Source organism: Bos indicus x Bos taurus, chromosome 19 (assembly GCF_003369695.1).
Source record: "Bos indicus x Bos taurus breed Angus x Brahman F1 hybrid chromosome 19, Bos_hybrid_MaternalHap_v2.0, whole genome shotgun sequence".
NCBI lineage: Eukaryota > Metazoa > Chordata > Mammalia > Artiodactyla > Bovidae > Bos > Bos indicus x Bos taurus.
Window position 1 is genome coordinate 46,929,418 of NC_040094.1, and position 21,308 is coordinate 46,950,725.

Here is a 21,308-nt window from a genome sequence, read left to right on the forward strand (position 1 = left end):
AGGATACCCAAATCTCAACGGTTTGACAGGAGTTCGCCTTCCTCTCATGTTATGTGTCCTGTGAGGATCAGGAGGGGGCTTGGAGTTCATGGTAATTACTCAGGGGCCCTGCCCGAAGGAAGCTCCATCTGACCTGTGCTTCGACACTCGCCTCAGTGGACAGAGAGAACTCCCGAGGGACTCACACAAGCAATCAAAGGCTCCAGCCCAGAAGTGACACCCGTCACAACTCACTGGTCTGAACTGGTCACATGACCATACACAGCAGGGAGTCCAGTGCCCTGTGGCTCACCAGGCCTCAGCATATACACACGCCATTCACAAGAATCCCACCTTCAGACTGTGTCCAGGGGAGAAACCTCTCTGAGGAGAAAGTGAAAGTGTTAGTCGCCCAGTCATGTCTGATTCTTTGCGACCCCATGGACTGTAGCCCACCAGGCTCCTCTGTCCATGGAATCTCCCAGGCAAGAATACTGGAGAGGGCTGCCATTTCCTTCTTCAGGGGATCTTCCCGACCCAGGGCTGGAACCCAGGTCCCTTGCATTGCAGGCAGATTCTTTACCATCTAAGCCACCAGAGGGCCCGGTGCCAAATCAACCACTTAAGTATCAGTTATGAGCGAGGCCTGAATGGAACGAAGGAATAAAGACAACCAAAGTCATAGAATTTTTCACCTAGTTTTTCTTGTTGTTGTTTTGTTCTGGCCGTGCTTCATGGCTTGTGGGATCTTAGTTTCTCAAGCAGGGATGCAACCCAGGCCCCTGGCAGCAGAAAGTGAAGTGAAGTCGCTCAGTTGTGTCCAACTCTTTGCGACCCCATGGACTGTAGCCTACCAGGCTCCTCTGTCCGTGGGATTTTCCAGGCAATAGTACTAGAGTGGATTGCCATTTCCTTCTCCAGGGTATCTTCCCGACCCAGGAATTGAACCTGGGTCTCCTGCATTGTAGACAGATGCTTTACTGCCTGAGCCACCAGGGAAGTCCAATCTTAACCACAGACCACCAGGAAATTCCAAATTTTCACCTAATTTTTTGGTATGTGAGTATATCTCATTTTTTTCAAAAACTGACATGTTCCTCCGTGGAGGAAAAAAAGTCAGAGGTGCTTGTGATATCTCCCAGGTAGAACCCAGCAATGCTGTTACATGTCCTACAACGCACAGGACAAGCCCCCACGACAAAACTTGTTGTCTAGAATTCTTCCAGGCACATAAATCTGAATCCAGGTCTCATATCTCCCCTCTGAGCCTACTTAGGATCATGGGACAAGGTCCTGGATAGACCCTAAGGCTGACATGGTTGAGAAGTCCTGTATTAGAGTAAAGCCAAGTTCACATTTGGAAAACACAAAACAAAATAAATCCCCAAACCAAAATGAGCAGAAGTCTGCCTTGAGTTCAACCCCTGCCTGTTGAATTCGCGGGGAGGTTGTGGTGCCAGCTGCTGAAATCACATGGAAGCGTCCATGAGATGGGCTGCAGCCAGGCCCTACAAGCTGTGGTGACCCAGATTAGGAATCTGATCAGGGCTTACAAGGGGCCTTGATTCTCTGAACGCCCATTAGTACCTTTTCCCCAGCAGTGGCAACCAGATGACGTCAGATGTTCCTGGGGGTGAAAGCTCCCCCAGCAGAGACTCTGCTTTAACACACTGTTCAAGTTTGCTAAGGTACCATTCCAGTTGTGCTGCAGAGGGCCAAACCTGGAACAAAGCATAGAGGGCCTGATTTTTAAACCCAGCTCTGCCATTAAATCACTCACTGCCTTTCCTTTTTGGGCCTCTGCTTCTGTATCTGTAAGGTGAGAGGCTCAAACAGGACAATTTCCTAAAGTCTGTTCAGAGCTTCCTATTGTTCTAGGGCTTGGCTTCTGGAATTTTTCTTTCCAATTAATACTGTGCCAGTCATAGCCTCACCCTCTCCAAAGAAACAGTGAAGTATTTCTTTCTTTATTTTTTTCTTTTTTTAAAGAGGAGTTGTTTTGATAGTAGAGGGATAGTAATTTTATTTATTTACTTATTTATTATTTTGGCCACTCCACTCAGCATGCAGGATTTTAATTCCCCCACCAGGGATTGAACCCGGGCCCTTGGCAGTGAGAGCCTGGAGTCCTAATCTCTGGACAGCCAGGGAATTCCCAGAGTGAGGATTTTGGCTGCACGGTGACACAGACCAGGTGACAGCAGCCACCTGGACTGATGAAGGGACGAAAGAATGTGAAGGGCGGCAGCCATGGAGTAAACAGGAGGGGGCTGGGGAGAGGCACTGGCAGGGGAGGTTCTGAATCCACCAAAAGGCATTTTCTGGGCTGACCCCACACTGAAAAGTTATCTGTGATCCAAGGAATAAGAAGAGGTGGGCAAGGGCTGCTAAACGGTTTTTGGAGGAGAAGTTAGGAGAAACAGCATGCAAAGTACACAGAGAAAAGAGCAGTGTACCAAGAAAGGGAGGGAATTGTGTGTGTGTGTGTGTGTGTGTGTGTGTGTGTGTGTGACTCTGTTGTATCCTTGCTAATGGCAAGAGAAACCGAACCATTTCAATTCAGCTTGAATCTGCCTATGACCTTTTAAAAAAAAATGATCACAGGATTATTAGGTTTGCTGGTCTCTTAAAGGCCTCTTGACCTTGTTCAGCTGTAATCAAAAGACAGGGGCAAGAGGAGAGAGGAGAGAGAAGCCCCCTTGCTCTTTACCATCCACATTTTCTCCTGGTCCATCTCAGAATCCAATAAAGCCTGACAGTGAACTTGAAAGGGAGTGAGAGGTATTTAATAAAGGGCTGTTCTGTCTAAACAATGATTCAGGAATTTTTGGAAGCTGGGAGAAACAGGCTGAACAGCTTTTCCACTCCAGGTCCCCTAAAGAGGGTTTATGCATGTCTTTTATTTGTCTTAGTTTTGAACCTGCTTTTTTTTTTTTCTTTTTCAGCCACATCAACACTTTTCTGGATTGCTGATAAACTGAGCTCTCAGGCTTTGCTATATGCCACAGTCTGCCCCTGTTTCTCACCCAGTTCCTCTTTTATTCATCCAGTCTGCCAATCCCTCATCAGCTGTTTATGAAGAACCTACTGTGTGTCGAGTACTGTATTACAGGCCGAGGATACAAAGGTGAACAAAATACAGTTCAGGCCTTCCAGGCATCACACTCAGATGGATAAGTACGTAAGCGATCACCCGCCAGTGTGGTAAGTGGGTCTCTCGGGGTAACTCCTGGCCTTAAAAGGCAGGTCTCAGGTGAGCCTTCTGAGGAGGGAGCACTGGAGCTAAGTTTTGAAGGGCAAACAGGAGCTATTTGGGCACTAAAGAGGGAATGATCTAGGCTTATGAAAGGTTTGAAAGCAAGAGAATTTGGTGATCCATTGACGTGTAAAGTTATATTCACATTGAATATAATGTGATTGGATGGTAGTGTTCCGTGAGGACCCAGGCCATGTCTGCCAAGCCAAGGCAGTGTGTGTCTGTTTCAAACCACATTATTGAATATACAGTGTTGATTTACTAACACTGAGCTCACAGCCAACAGGGTGTTCCCAGGTGGTGCTGGTGATAAAGAACCCGCCTGCCAGTGCAGGAGGCCTAAGAGACAGCAGGTTTGATCCCTGGGTTGGGAAGATCCTCTGAGGAGGGCGTGGCAATCTACTCCAGTATTCTCACCTGGAGAGTTCCATGAAGAGAGGAGCCGGCGGGCTACAGCCCACAGAGTCACAAAGAGTCAGACACGACTGAAGCGACTTAGCATGCACGCACGCACAGCCAACAGCCTGTAACTAGTGCCTGCTAATGCTTTCCTAATACATGTATTTTCTCCATGAGGCACATCACACCCTCCTCGCGCAGAGAAATGTTAGAGCCATTTTAAACAGCAAAATCACCAGCAAAACCCACAAAACCACAGGAACTGTGGCACTAAATAGATGGCAGAAAGGACACTTGCTTACAGTGTGAGAGCTGAAAACAGAGAAGTGACGCCTTGCTGGATCTCAGCTGGGAATGAGTGAGGTTGGACCAATCACATTTTTTGCACCGCTGTGCATACATACAAATGACCGCAGAAGTGCCACGAGTATGGGAGAGTGTACAAAAACATTTTAGGGAGTAGCAAATTCACAGATAGGGAGTCATAAATAATGAGGATCATCTGTATTTCAGAAACATAAATACAAACCCTGAAATTCTCACTACTGCCAATGACCATTGTATTCAGTAGAATATTTTGATTTTGGGCTTTCCTGGTGATCCAGTGGTTAAGAATTCACCTTGCAAAGCAAGGGACACAGGTTCGATCCCTGGTCCAGGAAGATTCCCACATGCCGTGGAGCAACTAAGCCCATGTGTCACAACTACTGAAGCCTGCCTGCCTAGAGCCCATGCTCTGCAACAAGAGAAGCCACCGCAATGAGAAGCCCGCTCACCACAACGAAGAGTAGCCCCCGCTCGCCGAAACTAGAGAAAGCTTCCGTGCAGCAACGAAGACCCACCACAGCCAAAAATAAACAAATAAAGTTTGAGAAGTAACAGGAAAACAACCCAAGGGGAGTAAAAGAATATTTTGATTTCTCCTAGAATGCACGAGAAAGGCATACCTGAGTTGGGAGCTACCGATGGATTTAAGACTAAAGATCTGAGACTCCTTACGCACTGCTGGTGGGGATATAAACGGATGCAGTCACCATGGAAAACAGGATGAAAGCTCCTTGAAAAATTTACAGTCCACGGGGTCACAAAAGAGTCATACACAACTGAAGTAACTTAGCGTGTACACAGCATATGCGCACCACCGTTCATTGCAGCATTATTTAAATAGCCAGGCTCGGATGGTAAAGAATCTGCTGTAATTCAGGAGACCTGGGTTCAATCCCTGAGTTAGGAAGTTCCCCTGGAGAAGGGAATGGCAACCCACTCCAGTACCCTACACCAGAGAATTCGGTGGACAGAGGAACCTGGAGGGCTACAGTCCATGGGGTCACAAAGAGTCGGACTCAGTCGTGACTACTACACATGTGACATGACAAGATATGGAAGCAACCTAAATGTCCACTGACAGATGAATGGATGAAGAAGATATGCTGTGTGTGTATACTTATGTATATACATACATATATGTAAAATGGGATATTACTCATCCATTAAAAAATAAAAATAGAATCTAGTCATATGTGACAACATGGATGAATCTGGAGGGCATTCTGCTGAATGAAATAAATCAGAGAAATAAAAATACTGTATGATCTCACTTGTATGTGAACTCTCAAAAACAAACATAAAACAGAAACAGACTCAGATAGGGAGAAAAAATGGGTGGTTGTCACAGTGGAGGGGTGTGACGTTGGCAAAATAGGTGAAGGGGATACAGAGGTACAACCTCCAGCTGTAAAGTAAATAAGCCATGAGGATGTAACATACAGCATGAGGAACATGGTCAGTGATATCGTAATGACTTTGTATGGGGACAGATGGTTATTAGACTTACACGGTGATCGTTTCACACATATGCAAAGTCAAATCACTATGTACTGTACCTGAAGCTAACATAATAATGTCCATCAACTGGATTTCAATTTTTAAAAAAAGGCTAAAAATCTGGGAACTTGTAGAAAGCTACATTACACTGAAGCAGTGTTTAAAACAGACCATCCTGAGTCATTCTAGAAGGAAAGCCAGCCAGAGGGTGACTTACAGCTCACTCCCTGATGCCAGGGAAGCCAGACTACTGAACTAGCAGACTCATTTCCGACTGGAGCAAAGCAAAATACGTCAGAGCCCCAGAGAGCTCTCTGTTCTGTCAGCTGTCAGCAACTACACTGTATTGGTCTAGGGAGGAGCATCAAAAAATCATGGTGTCTTGAGTTGCCACTTGCTGACAGAAATGCAGCAGGCTTTGCCCAACACTGTGTTACAAGAACAGCCTAGGCAGCCAGTGCTTCAGAATTTTCCAGAACCAGTGATAAATAAGCTCCTTAAGCTGCTAAATCCCAGAGAACCTCTGGGGCAAGGATTTACTTGAAATGCTAGACATGCGACAAGAAGTTGTATTTAACATTTAAAAGGATAGGTCGTCACTTATATAGGAACAAAAGAAGTTCCAGAACGCAGTTCCCTCAGAGTCTCATCTCGTGGCTGTCCCACTGACTTCATGGGGACTTCCCTTGATCAAAAAATTATAATGCTTAGAATTTTATTTTTAATGATATTTCATGTATTTTAATTGTAATACTGCATTCTTTTAACATCTATTTATTTTATTTTTGGTTGCACTGAGTCTTTATTCCTGCACGTGGGCTTTCTCTAGCTGGGGTGCAGGGGCTCTAGGGTACCACGGGCTTCAGTAGTTGTGGCGCACAGGTTAGCTGTTCCACGGCATGTGGGATCTTCCCAGACCGGGGATCGAACCCCTGTCCCCTGCACTGGCAGATGGATTCTTATTGACTGTACCACCAGTGAAGTCCTAGAATTTTATTTTTAAGTAAATATTTTTAAATAATGTACGCCATAACCTGCCTGGGTGGTACCTAACACCAAGTTTTTTGTTTTGTTTTTTGCATTTTTCCAATTTTGTTTGAATTTAATTTTAAAAGGTGGATTTTATTTTTAGAGTAGTTTTAGGTTCAAATAAAACTGAGTAGAAAATACAGTTTCCACAAACTTCTTGCCCTCTCCCACACATAGCTTTACCCACCATCAACATCAGGCATCAGAGTGGTAACTCTGTTACAATCCATGAGACCTATATTGATACATCATTATCACCCAAAATCCACAGTATACATTAGAGCTTTTAAAAAATATATTTATTTATTATTTTTGGTTGCACCAGGTCTTTGTTGCTGTGCGCGGACTTTTTCTAGTTACGATGAGCGGTGGCTGCTCTTCCTTGCGGCCTGAGGGTTTTTCATTGGTGGCTTCTCTTGGGCAGCACAGGCTCTAGGCACATGGGCTTAGGAGTCGTGGTGCTCAGGCATGTGGGATCTTCCTGGACCAAGGATCGAACCCATGCCCCCTGTATTGACAGGTGGATTCTTATCCATTGTACCACCAGGGAAGTCTTACCTTAGAGTTTACTCTTGGTGTTGTACGTTCTGTGAATTTTGACAAATGTATGATGACCTGAATTTACCATTAAAACATCATACAGAAGAATTTTCTGCCTAAAAATCCTCTTTGCCCCACTTCCTCCCCCTCAATCCCTGACAACTATTGACCTTTTTACTGTCTCTACAGGTTTGTCTTTTCCAGAATGTCATACAGTGGGGATCACACAGTATGTATCCTTTCCAGATTGGTTAGCCCTCAATGTATAAGATCAATATCGATTAATAAGTCACCTGCAAATCACTATACCGAGAGCACCTTATAATCCTGGTTGTCACTGAATTCCCCACAGAAAGGAGGCATATAAGTGTTAGTTGCAAGTATAAGCAACCTCCTTTTCTGATTAAAAAAAATTAGGACACTAATAATAGCACTTAGAACTTGGTATTAGTTAGAAAAAAAGTGATAATGATATTCACTCTGAACCAAGAACAGCTTGTAAACAATAAAGTCAAGTACAACCTCCAGCCTGTAGCCAGTGAGATGTGACTCAGATCTCAATATTTTGGTAACTTAGAATTCTTATTTTTTCCAGTTTTATTAAGATATAATTGACAGACTTCACAGTATAAGTTTAAAGTGTACAGCAGGGGTACTTCACTGGTGGGGCCAGTGGTTAAGAATCTGCTTTCCAATGCAGGGGATACGCCAGGTTTGATTCCTGGTTGGGGAATTAAGATCCCACATGCTGTGGGGCAACTAAGCCTGAGTGTTGCAACAAGAGAAGCCATGCACCACAATGAAGACCCAGGGCAGCCAAAATAAAAAAAAATTTTAATATGTATATGTATATATATATATATAGAGAGAGAGAGAGAGAGAGAGAGAGGAAGGATTACAACAGTAAGTTTAGTTACAAAAAAAAGTCTTTTTCCTTGCAGTGAGAACTTTTACTCTCTTAGCACACCAGGCAATAGTGTTAACTACAGTCATCACGTTGTACACTGCTTCTTACTTACAGAATTCTGACTACATCGTCCATAGAGTGGGATTTTGCCAGTGATGGCACAATTTAAGTGAAAGTTAATGCTCAACTTGGTTTCAAGTTCTATATTTGGGGCACCCCTCTGAGAACTCCCCAAATCACCTGACACTCCCTGAGGTGGGGAGATCCAGTATGACTGAGCAAAGCCAGATATAAGGAGAGGCTGACCTCATGGATCTGTTATGCCTTGTCCCTATTTCTGGGGCCCAGGATCATCCTCACTTTTTTGACAATAGATCTACTCTGCTGAGTCACATGTAACTGAAACCCCCATCTGCAGTTTGTCCTGCTTCTTGTTGGAATCCAGAAAACCTAAACAAGGGTCAGTGTTCTCAGCAGGATAATAGCGGGAAGGAGAGGTGGATAAGAAGCATTCCGGAAATATAAAGACAGAAAGGAAAATATGGGCCTAAGCAATAATTACTGAGACGTAAGTCTAGAGAAATTAAGGCACGGATCGGCCTCCCTTTATATAATTGTGGTGTTTATAAATCTGCCTGTAGATCAACTCACTTGTCAAATGCAACAGGGAACTGACATTTAGCAGAGTTTGGATGTGGTTCCTTTTGTATGGTGGAGCATTTGTCTGTAATGTTAATAACTAATTTTCTAATCTAGTTTATAGATAGCATAGATATTCCCCTATGGTGGCTTTGAGAGAGGATGTACGTGTCCCATCAAAGCATCTTGCCTAGGAAATTCCCTGGTGGTCTAGTGGTTAAGATTCGGTGCTTTCGCTGCCATTGACCCGGGTTAAATACTGTAAGATGCATGACACAGTCACAAACAAACAAACAAAAACCTTGCTGAGCGCACAATTAGACAGAACAAATGCCCTTCTGGTTGTCCAAATACTCTGCCAGGTTGGAAATATCCCTTTCAGTTGGAATGATTAGGGGAGGCTTTGGTAAAATTTGAACTAGGGTTTGAAAGTTAGGTAGGATATTGGTGGATGGAGAAAGAATAAGGACTTTGCAGGCAAAGGAGAACCCCAGAGGAGAGTAAAAGTTCAGTCAGGCAAGCTCAGTTGGCCATAGAGTAGATGAGAGAGAAAACTGGAGAGGACAGAGGCTCAGATGATGTGCTGGGGGGCGGAGTAGGGGCTGGGGAAGGGGATGCACAGGAGTTTAAGGAGGAGTTTAATTTCACTTATGGAGCAGTTAGAAGCCTTTAGGCAGGGTGGGCTGACATAGAAAGAAACAGAGAAGGGAGACCAGTAAGGTCACTACATATTCAGAACCATGAAAATGGTCTTTAGGGTAAAGGTGGCAGAACAACCAAAGGGTCAATTCTAGAGACTCAGAACTTAAAAAATTGGCTCCCATCTACACCATCCACTCAGTGCTCCCAGTATATATTAATTAAACCCCTGCGAATAAAAAATCTTTAGTTACTTTCTTTTTGTATTAATCTATAACATACAAGGGCTTCCCAGGTGACACGAGTGGTAAAGAACTCACCTGCCAGTGCAGGAGATGTAAGAGACGTGGGCTCAATCCCTGGGTTGGGAAGATCCCCTGGAGGAGGGTATGGCAACCCACTCCACAACTCCTGCCTGGAAAATCCCATGGACAGAGGAGCCTGGTGGGCTACAGTCCATAGGGCCGCAAAAAGTCGGACACGACTGAAGTGACTTAGCACATAACACATAACAGTTTTGAAAAATTGTGAGCTATGCAAATAAAAGCTTTAAGACAAATTCCTGTCCTTTTAGTACAAGACAGCAGTCCCCAAGCCCTCATGCATTTAAAGCCTCCCACTGACTGTCAGGGCTTAAATTAGATGTTGGGGAGACCAGCTAAGGACAAAGCCCAGAGATTGGCTGACTGAGAGGATGAAAGCCTCTGCTGCTAATTCGCTTCAGTCGTGTCGGACTCTGCGACCCCATAGACAGCAGCCCACCAGGCTCCCCCATCCCCGGGATTCTCCAGGCAAGAACACTCTGGTCACTTTCAATCTGAAGCAGTGTTATCCAGGTGAGAATCTCCAGCAGGCACTTAGAAATCCAGATCTCAAATTCTACACAGTGTAACAGTCTTTGACAAACAAGATAAAAATAACTTTATATGTGAAAATGTTTTGTAAGGGGGTAAGTTAAACTTCATCTAATTTAAGATTTTATTCTTAGGTTTAAGATAATAGATGTGAATGATCCTTGTTAAAACAAAAAAACCCCAAACCCTTCAAAACCTTGCACTACCTTATTACCTGGGATTTCTTTGGAAAGAATGATGCTAAAGCTGAAACTCCAGTACTTTGGCCACCTCATGCGAAGAGCTGACTCACTGGAAAAGACTCTGATGCTGGGAGGGACTGAGGGCAGGAGGAGAAGGGGACGACAGATGAGATGGCTGGATGGCATCACTGACTCGATGGACGTGAGTCTGAGTGAACTCCGGGAGTTGGTGATGGACAGGGAGGCATAGAGTGCTGCGATTCATGGGGTCGCAAAGAGTCGGACACGACTGAGCGACTGAACTGACTGACTGAAGTCAGCCTTAACTCAGTTTTAAGTCTTAGCAAATTGAAGTAGATTTGCCAAGAATTCACCTTGATCAATAACAAAAAAAGGTGAAAAGAAAGCAGGCCGAAAGAAAGCAGATCCAATGAAACTGATCTGCAACCAGGGGAATCATTTCGGGAAATTCAGGGGAGGGTCAGGGTGCCAGCGATAAGCGGGGCAAGCCCGGGGAGGTTTTGAGGTCTGGGGTGGACGCACTGGAGGGATGTCCATATGGAAACCCGCCCAGAACCTTCCCGAGACAGGAGATCACTCCAAGACGTCAGGGGGATAAAAGAGGCAGCGGACCTGGGGGCGGAGCACCCAGGCCCTTCTCGACCCAGGGAGCAACCAAGCCACCCTCCCAAGGGAGGAGACCCCGCAGACAAAGGCTCCAACCGCGACAGGAGACCCAGAGTGCGCCTGCGCCAAGGGACGCGCGTGCGCGTTGTGGTCAGCGCCGCGGCCCAAGTCGTGGGAGGAGGGGAGACCCGGGACGGGAAGCGCCGAGAGGAGAGAGCAGGGAGGCGGGGAAGGGCCGAACCTTGGGGCGCTCGCGCGCGCCCACTGGTGGCCGGAGGAGAATACGCCCACCAAGTCCTCACGGCCCGCCCCTCCCCTGGGGAGGCTCGCGCTCCCGCTGCTCGCGCCTGCGCCGCCCGCCGGCCGCTGGAGCGCGCCCTCTCCGCTCGTGCGCGCGCTCGCAATCTCCGCCACCCACCAGCTCAGGCACCAGCAGCAGCGCCGCCGCCGCCGCCGCCGCCCACCTTCTGCCGCCGCCACCACAGTCACTTTCTCCTCTGCCTCCCTCTACTGTCCTCGCCCTCTGTCGACTATCAGGTAAGTGCGAGGCTCCGAAATCTGCCTCCCCGTCCGCCCGGCTGCACCTGCATACCGCCTCCTCTCTCCTCAGAGATGGGTTTCATGAGGTGGGCATTGGTCGGGGGCAACGGCGGCGGCCGCTCCTTGCGCCTTCTGCGCTCCAGCGCTGGGATTGATTGGGGTGACTTGGAAAGGGACCCATGCAAGGGATGCACGCGTGTGTGTGTGTATGTCCTGTGTGTGGCGGGGGGGGGGGGGGGGGGGCCTGTCTACACGACCCGCTTCACACAGACCCGGCAGAGGTTGTGCCCACAGGGTGGGGCGCGGATGGCGGTGATCTGGGGGAGGGGGCTGCTATGCACGCTCGAACACCGTCTGTTGCCGCAATGGGCGTGTGACTCTGTGGGGGGTGGGTGGAGAGGGGTCCAATGACGACCCCCAAAACCTAACCTGTAATCCAATTTCTCTGCCTCGGTTTGCAGACAAGGTATTGATCGGTTTCTAGAAAAGATGACTCCCTGCCTGCCCCTCCCTACCCCTCCCCGGCCCTGATTCCAGCGGGGCTTTCGCTGCCCTTGGTTTAAGGCGGTGGCCCACCCTCTTCTCGTTTTCCTCCTTCAGAAACCGCAGGGGACATTTGGGGGCTGGGAGTGAAATCGGGGAGATGGGGAGGGGTCTTGGCGCTGTCACTTTAGTTGCCCTTCCCCCTGCGCGCGCCTGGCACCGAGACGCGAGCAGCGCAGTGCCCGAGAGAACGTAGTGCGCGGATCCCAATGTGGAGGCTCAACAAGGCAGGGTCACCTGGACTTGGGATATGGAAGGACTTCGCAGCTGCAGATCCCGGCTCGAGGGTGCGCACAGCCGCAGCCCCGCACAGACCCGCTCAGGGGCGGCAGGTGCATTTCGGGGCGGGCCCCTTTCTCTGCGCTCTGCGCGGGGCGTCCGGCGTGTGCGCTCCCTGCCGGAGGCGCGGGGCTGGCGCGCAGGGCTCGCCCCTCACTGCGGCAGTGGGTGTGGACCCGGGTGGGCGAGGAGGGGGAGGGCAGGCTGTGCCTCCTCCCACTTCCACCCTGCTTTTTTCCCCTCCGATCGCGAGGTGCCATCTTTTTGCGGTGTGTCACGTCTTTAAAGCGCCATGCCAAGCCGGATGGCTGAGCTCTGGAGGACAGGGCGGGGACTGTCATTAAGGGGAGGGGGAGCAATTAGCGCTGAAATCTTGGCATTTTGCTGCCTGAGTACCGGGGGCGTTCACCCGAGATCTTCCTCGGGGGCTTGACTGCTTTGTGTGTAGGGCTTACGTGATCTGTGTTGCCAGCCCTGATTTTTGGCTTTTATTCTATGAAGGTGTTTAACCAGAGCTCCCGCCCTCCCCCCGCTTTTTGCCCCTCATTTCCGAGCCCTTTGTTAGATCTCGGAGCTCGCCGGGGTCGAGGAACTCTAGTCCTCCCGGGGGGCACGCATGGACCGGGCGTGACCCCGCGCAGCCCTCTCCCAGAACTGGGGCGCGCGCCAGAAAGCCTCCGAGGGGCCGAAGGGGTGGGATCCGAGGTCCCTGCGCGCCTTGCCGGTGGCCGCAGAGGAACGATGCCCCTCCCCATACCTGGAGCGTCCGGGGGCCACGCCCCACCAGGCTGCACACCTAGGAGCACCGGCAACCCCCGGTGGGAGCTCGAAGGCGGGGCCCCTCTTCGCTTCACGCCCTGTTGCTTCGCCAGGAGGGAGATTGTGAGGAGGGGGCAAGAGGTTTTCTCCGGTGCTGCGGGCCACACCCATTTTATTAAGCGGACTGGAGAGGGGGCAGGGGAGGTTGTCAAGGAGACCACAAGAGCCGGGGGAATGGACCTTGGGGCGTTGCCCCGCCCCTTCGGAACAGAGATTGGGAACCTGGGATAGGCAGGGCCAGGCCCCGGGCCCCGGCTGCTGGGGGATGCTGGAGGGAGACCTCCCCGCCAAACCCTGAACCCATGGCTCTTTTTATTGGACTCCGGTGGCTGCAGCCACGCAGATAGACATCTCTCTGTTTTTATTATTGTAGTCGAATTTTATTTTAGAACTGTGCTGGATTTTCGCTTAAGAGTCCGAGTTCGCCGCCGCCTTGAAACCCGGAGGTGAGGATGGGGGAGGGGGCATTGGGGGAGGGGGGAAGGGATAGAGAGGCGAGTACGGGCCCTGGAGAACATATCCGAGCCTCGCCTTCCTTCCATTGGCCAGATCCTGGCCGGCTTTCTGGTTAATTCTATCGCTGGAAACTGGTGCGAGGGCGCAGTTCTGAGAAGGATGAGCACTTTAGGGGCCAAATCGTCTTCTCGAGCCGCGCAGATTTATCTGAATAGGCGGGGAATGACTCGGTCGGGGATCGAGAGCCTGCCCCGCGCCAGGCCGAACCTTCCCGTGGCTTCAAGATCGAAGCTGGTTTGGAGAGGTTCAAGGATCAATTCGAGCATCATCCCCGCCAATAGAACTGGACGAGAGATTCTGATACCAGACAGAACGAGGGTCTCGGAGCGGCCCTGGAAACGGGGAGCCCGCGGCCACGGCTGCCCGGGATGGACCTGGGGCAGAGAGGTCATCTCCTGTCGGTTGGGGGAAAAAGAGCCAGCAGAGGCGAGTGCCTTTAGCCCAGTACTAGAAACAAAGTGCAGTGCAGGCGTCCGCGATTTTACTCTATTTTGTGGTGTTTTGGCGATTTGATGGGGCTCTGGGGTCTGCAAGGCCAGGAGGAGTTGTGAATAGGGGAATCCGGGGACCAGGAGGTGGCCCTTCCTACGCTGAACCAGAACTCCATCCCTGACTCTGGGCGGGCTTGCCTACCTGGGATCTCCAGGGATGCCCCGTTTGCGCCCACGCTCCGACGCTGAAGCTCCGAGCCAGTCGCCGCATCAAGGTTTCCTGGCACCGATTCGAGGGCCATCGACTCCTGTCCCGGAATCTCCAGCAGGCGGGGGCTGTTTTAAGTCCGGAAGACCTGCTTGACGTCAGGCACTCGGGACCATGGGCGGGTCTCTGGCTAGTATGGGTTGGGATGGTTGAGGGGACCTGTTGAGGGGACTGCCCGCCTGCCCCTCCGGGCCACTCGCCTTCGGGCTCAGCAGGACAGCTTCGGGTTTTATCTGATCCTTGTCCCTCCAACTGACCTGTCCGACAACAAAAAGAGAAATGCCTTTCCTACCGTAATTAATTAAAGTATCATTTTGTGTTTTATGATACTGTTTATGTTTGTCCGATAAGAATTGCCTTCCATTCCTCCATCTCCAAACCTTCCCCTAAATAAATAGCACACCTCCTCCCAGCGACCACTCCAGAATGACTCTTGAAGCTAATCAATTTCTTGACCAACATTTGCTTCTATAACAGGTTATGAGTACTGCAATAATCTGGCTTGATTCTTGGGGTTCAACTTTGGACAGTTTGAGAGAGGCACTTGTCAGCTTTGCTGGTTTAGGGAATGAATGACAGTCGTGACCGTCTGACCTCCTCTGCACATCTCAGAAGGGTGTGGCTTTTGAGTGGTTTCTAGTATCTGGCACAGATCCCCTGACAGGAACAAAAGAAATGGATTATTCCCACAAATCACCAGAAAAAAAAAAAAAACTTACAGTCAGTTTGACTGAAGAAGGGTCAGATTTATTCCAGTTGGGAAAAGAGCCTCTTCTTTTGAACATGCCCCTTGACCCACATGCTCTTTGAGAGCTGTGGCAGCCTGGAGATGTTACAGAATTGGGGTGCCCTTTGTTTAAGCTGAATTTTCCTTCTGCCCTTTTAACATCAGTTCATGAAGCCCATTTGTTGAGAAGTTTAAGAAACTGTGTTTTATTCCACCTTCCCTCAGCATTTATGTATATGATTTGGGTGGCTCCACAGCCATGTACATGAACATATGTTGATTTTCAATTAGATTGTGCCTTCCATTTACTTAATTAGTACCTTCCTTAGGCTCACCTTGAAAAAGAATCACTCAAAAACAAACAAAAACACCCTCAGGAGCTTAATACAGTGCTAGACATACAACAAGTCTTTGGGCCATGCTCATGTAACAAATAAATGGATAAAATGGGAAAATGCAGGTCGAAAAAGGTGGTGAAAAGAAAGCAGAATGGGAGGAGGGCCTTATTTGAGGTCATGTCATCAAGAAGTCTTGGGGGCCAATACAATACTGCAAAGCAGTTATCCTTCAACTAAACATAAGTAAATTTTAAAAAAGAACTTTTGGGGGGACTTCTCCCATGGTCCAGTGGCTAAGACATGGAGTTCCCAATGCAGGGGTTCGATTCCTGGTCAGAATCTAGATTGCATGTGCCACAACTAAAAAATCCCACACGTGGCAACTAAGACCCGGTGCACCCAAATAAATGAATATTTTTTTAAAAATGAAATTTGGGAGAGAAATCCAATCCAGTTTGTCCCCTGCTGCTCTGTCAAAATGACACCAAGAACGCTGCCTGAGCCTCTCCTCCCCTCCCCTCCTCTTCCCCGCCTTCCCCTTTCCTGCTGCCTGTGCCCCCAGCCTGGTCCCCACCACTCACTTTACCTTCATTTGCCAGACTAGCAGACAGGGGAGAGACCACACTCCCCCCGGGGTAAGGAAGACCCTGCCCCACCACCTCATGCAGGAGGTCAGAGGGTCAGAGAGGGAAACGCCCCTTTGCCTCTGCTCCTCCTTCCTCCCGTTTTTCATCATTCCACTTAGAGGACCCCCAACCCTACCACACCCCCAGAAAATCCCCCCTGACCACCCATTCCTAACTTGCCAGTTGAGGCGCTTCCACTAGACTTGGAGCTGGCATGGGAGGGGCATTTCAGCCAGTGAGGGGAAGAGAACACCCCCGCGTCACCAGTGGGCTGCAGCAGAAAGAGGAATCCAACGTTCAGCTGGGACTGTCAGCGGCCTTCCTGTACAACAGTGGTTCTCAACCCCTGGGGCCACTGGGATGTCTACAGACACTTTTTTATTTCCACAACTGGGTGGTGGGTGCTACTGGCATCTAGTGGATGGAGGCCAGGGATCTGCTGAACAAGGCCCAGAATGCCTCAGAGACCTGGCCCCAAAAGTCCTAGAGCCAGGGTTGAGAAGCCCTACGACAGAAACACCGTTACCCTGGCACCATCATCTTAGTGGCATCTTATGGGGCTTTCCTCATACCTCAGTTGGTAAAGAATCCGCCTGCAATGCAGGAGACCCTGGTTCAATTCCTGGGTCGGAGAAGGGATAGGCTACCCACTCCAGTATTCTTGGGCTTCCCTTGTGGCTCAGCTGGTAAAGAATCTGCCTGCAGTGTGGGAGACGTGGGTTCAATCCCTGGGTTGGGAAGATCCCCTGGAGAAGGAAAAGGCTACTCTCTCCAGTATTCTGGCCTGGAGAATTCCATGGACTATACAGTCCATGGAGTTGCAAAGAGTTGGACATGGCTGAGCGACTTTCACGTTCACGTTTATGTTCCTTGAGTATCTTCTTGGAGTCCCTGTTCTAAGTGCTCTCTAGGGTGTGTGCTCAGTCGTGTCCGGCTCTTTGCCACCCCATGGACTATAGCCCACTAGGCTCCTCTGTCCATGGAATTATCCAGGCAGGATACTGGAGTGGGTTGCTATTTCCTCATCCAGGGCATCTTCCTGCCCCAGGGAACAAACCCAGGTCTCTGCACTGGCAGGCGGATTCTTTACCACTTGAGCCACCTGGGAAGCCCAGGTGCTCCCCGGAGATTACCTCATTTAATCCCCACAACAACCCCTTTATGTAGGCAGGTTCCGTTATCTCAGTATTACATATGGGGAAACTGGAGTACAGAGAGGTTTGGTAACTCACTGAAGGTCACACAGCCAGTGAGTAGTGGAGCTGAGTGCCTGACCGTGAACTCCTTCCCTGTTCAGCTGCACGTGGGCTTAATAGGCGATTGTGGATTAGCAGGAACCCAAGCACAATCTGTAACATTGACCCAGTGGAATATTCTAATTCCAAAACCACTGACTCACACATGAACTTTTGTAAGAGTCTCTAATTGGAGCACAGCCTAAAGCTCGGAATTTCGGCTTTGACAAATGAAACAAGGGTTTCACTCAACCTCTGTGCCTCTGTTTATAAAACAAGGAAAATACCCTGGGGATCTTCAACTTCTTCCCCTCAAATCCAGGATATTGAGACTTCTCAGTTATACAAAGGAGCAGCCAGGCCTTTTTGGCTCAAAGAAGGCTAGAAATCAAGATTAGGGGATTGTGACATAGACTCAGCTATGGTCAAAGTCAAGTTACTGAAGTTTTAGGGACATCTGATCCCCATCTTAGGTTCTGCACCTTGGAGAGGTTGAAGCTTTAGCAGCTGCCACTGGGACCCAGCTCTGAGCCTGTGGGTGTGAGAGGAGTGGGATGGGCATAGGAAGGACTTCAGGCAAGAATCTCAGTCCCCCTCAGCAAAGGTGGGCCTGGGGGCTTCTCTCACTTCCTGGGGCCCAGGCTCTGCAGTAAATATTCTCTCACACTGTGGTGTAGAGGGGCGACCTGGAATCCTCCATCCACAGGACTCATTGCCTCTCCACCCAGCTACGATCCTGCTGCTTCGCACAGCCTCCTGTGTGGGTGATTGGACACATACCACACACTCCGGACTGTCTTCTGTTCCCTTGCCAAAGAGATTGCTGTCCAAGACTTCTTTCCCTGTCTCAGGTGCCACGCTGCTGCCAGGTTCCTTCTCTGCATAGATGGCCCCCACCTGAGTGCGAGGAGACAGTTTGAGGCCAGCTCGGGGTGGTTTTTGAGCTTTGAGGATTCTTTGATTAGGAAACGTTTCATGGTGCAGTGGTAAAGAATCTGTCTACCAATGCCAGAGACACAGGAGACTCGGGTTCGATTGCTAGATCAGAAAGATCCCCTGGAGTAGGAAATGGCAACCCACTCCAGCATTCTTGCCTGGGAAATTCCATGGACAGAGGAGCCTGGCTGGCTACTGTCGATGGGGTCGCAAAAGAGTCAGACACAACTGAGTGGCTGAGCATAAGCACAGTATAGGGGTAGGAATCAGCTTCCACAAAACGCCAGCTTGAATGACCTCCCGGTGGATTATCTGAAGTTGTTTTTGCTTGGTTGAGATTTCAATGGGCTTTGCACCTGCCCTGATCAGGAAGACTAAGACTTAATCCCCAAGAAATGCACTCTGTGCCTCAGCTATTCAAGGAAGGTTTGTGAGTACCTGGAGGGCAGATGCTGGTTTTCCCTGGGCAGGTTCCCCAGCTCACAGCAGTGTCTTGCACGTAGAAGCTGCAAGTTTGCCCTAATGGTTGAGGATGGGGGCTTGAATCAGAACTGCTGCTGCTGCTGCTGCTAAGTCGCTTCAGTCGTGTCCGACTCTGTGCAACCCCATAGACAGCAGCCCACCAGGCTCCCCTGTCCCTGGGATTCTCAAGGCAAGAACACTGGAGTGGGTTGCCATTTCCTTCTCCAATGCATGAAAGTGAAGAGTGAAAGTGAAGTGGCTCAGTCGTGTCTGACTCTTAGCGACCCCATGGACTGCAGCCTACCAGGCTCCTGCGTCCATGGGATTGTCCAGGCAAGAGTACTGGAGTGGGGTGCCATTGCCTTCTCCTTGAATCAGAACTCCTGGGTGCAAGTCCCCCTTTCCTACTGACTGCAAGCCCTACGCTGGGTTGTTTAGCCTCTTAGAGAGGTTTTTTTCTTCTTGGTAACTTGGGGTACAATAGTACCTACCTTGCCGGTTCCTGTGGGGTTTAAGTGGAGTGATATAGTGCTTAGCCCAGGGCTTGGCACATAATTGCTCATTAAATGGCTCTATGGCCAGCAGCCTCTGAGTAGACTCTTGTGATTGGATGCATGTGCAAAGGTTCCTACTGACCCTGATGATGGAATCAATTGAAACAGATATATTGTTACAGTGAGTGGGGATCAAGATAGAAGTAGACTGTCCCATCTGGAACCAGGCAAGTGGTGTCGTTTGAATGGAAGTGAAGCTCCCCTGGAAAATCGCACAGACCCATGTGTCAGTGTACACACAGAACTCTTGCCATAGGCAAGCAGAGCGACTTACGATCTGTTGTCCCTGCTTCTGCCTTCTTCCTTCTTGAAATCCATTGCACACCAGGAATAGGCTGTGTACTGTCCACACCAGCCTGAGCTGAGCCGCCCTCTCTCCCACCAACCTGGGACTACTGGTGAGCTGGCTTAGCAGTTCACTGGCTTCCCTGATAGCTCAGTTGGAAAAGAATCCACTTTACCAATGGAGACCCCAGTTCAATCCCTGGGTCAGGAAGATCTGCAGGAGAAGGGATAGGTTACCCACTCCAGTATTCTTGGGTTTCCCTTGTGGCTCAGCTGGTAAGGAATCCACTTGCAACGCTGGAGACCTGGGTTTGATCCCTGGGTTGGGAAGGGAGAAGGGAAAGGCTGCCCACTCCAGTATTCTGGCCTGGAGAATGCCATGGACTGTATAGTCCATGGGGTCCCAAAGAGTCGGACATGACTGAGCGACTTTCACTTCACTCTGATGTCTTACTGTTCACTCATTGCATAAACAGTGAGCACAGATGAGACTGAGAAAGCAACAGAACTAATGGAAGGCAGTTCAGGAGAGAGATTACAAATGAGATAATGAAGCAGTACTGAACTGAGTAAACTCGGAAGCAGGCTGATTCACGGTGGCAGCCGAGAGTCAAGTAGAAAAATGTTAAATGAAGCAAACTTGACATATTTTGAATCCAGGCAATGCCAAGCATCCAATAGCCAGACTTCTATATGAATTAATATATCTGATTATTAATAAATCTGTGCAGTGGTTAGGACTCCATGCTTTCACTGCTAAGGGACCATGTTCAATCCCCAATCAGGGAACTAAGATCCCACAAGCTTTTCAGTGTGGCCAAATAAATAAATAGAAGAATCCTTCCTATCGTAGCTCAGACGGTAAAGAATCTGCCTGCAGTGGAGGAGACCTGGGTTCAATCGCTGGGTTGGGAAGATCCCCTGGAGAAGGGAGTGGCTACCTACTCCAGTATTCTTGCCTGGAGAATTCCATGGACAGAGGAGCCCAGTCCATGGGGTTGCCAAGAGTCAGACACACTGAGCAACTAACACTTTATCCATGAAAGTCATAATACATTTTTTTCAAAAGTCATTCAATCAGAAAATCATAAAAAAATGATACATATATATTTTCAGACATTTAACTTAACCAGATATTTGTTCATTTCCCCCTCCCCATCTTTTGCTGTAGGGTCCAGGCTTCTTGGTGTTTGGGTCAGCTAGCTGGAGTTCCTTGTCTTTTTGGCTTAAGCGGCACCTGTAATGCATTGCCTAGGACTTCCAGCTAGAGGAACAAGGGGTTACACTGTGTATAATCTGAATGTAGAGTCTCGCTAGAGTTTTACTATATTTTCCCATAATCTTTGACATCCTGTTTGACAGCTTAAAAATTACTCACCTTTATGAAATCTCTCCAAAGTATTCAACTTGGTTTTCTTAAAGCCAATGAATGATTTTCAGAATTCATCTTTCATTTAACACTTGATGTAATCAGCTTGCACCGTACTTAAGTGGCGTGACCATTGTAACAAATACGATGGATCTAGAAGGTTGACTGTGGTAGGCTGAGGCCCCGGTCGTGGGCATCAGGCCCTGGAGACTCAGCCCTAAGTATTCACCCTCCTTCATTTCTGCTTCTTACACGGTATCTGGCAGGAGAGGGCCTACTGTGGATACTTTTGTGTCTTCCCTGCATCTCCTGCCTGTCTCCCAGGACTAGCGTGGCACTTGGAATTCATTCACATAGCATCCCCACTGTTGCAAAATTCTCCCCATAAAACTCAACATAAATTTAAATTTTCTTTACCATGTTAACTCTTCTTAGTGAGGGAGTTTTAGATCAAGGTCCAGCAATTTTAAAAAGCATTTTTAAATCAGCACATTTGAATTAAATC

The 21,308-nt window shown here is 48.9% G+C and overlaps 1 protein-coding gene across 19 annotated transcripts in view; it reads left to right on the forward strand.

Moving 5' to 3' along the window:
- The first annotated feature begins 9,974 nt into the window (after positions 1-9,974).
- The window catches only part of MAPT (microtubule associated protein tau), a 123,953-nt gene continuing 112,619 nt past the window's right edge, over positions 9,975-21,308 (forward strand). For 4 of the 19 annotated variants that reach the window (XM_027517442.1, XM_027517440.1, XM_027517444.1 and 1 more), the window contains exon 1: positions 11,260-11,412. The gene's annotated coding sequence lies outside the window, so the exon portion shown is untranslated. Of the gene's footprint in view, positions 10,049-11,258; positions 11,413-21,308 lie in introns of those variants that run through there. The other 15 variants (XM_027517438.1, XM_027517437.1, XM_027517443.1 and 12 more) reach the window with 8 other exon arrangements.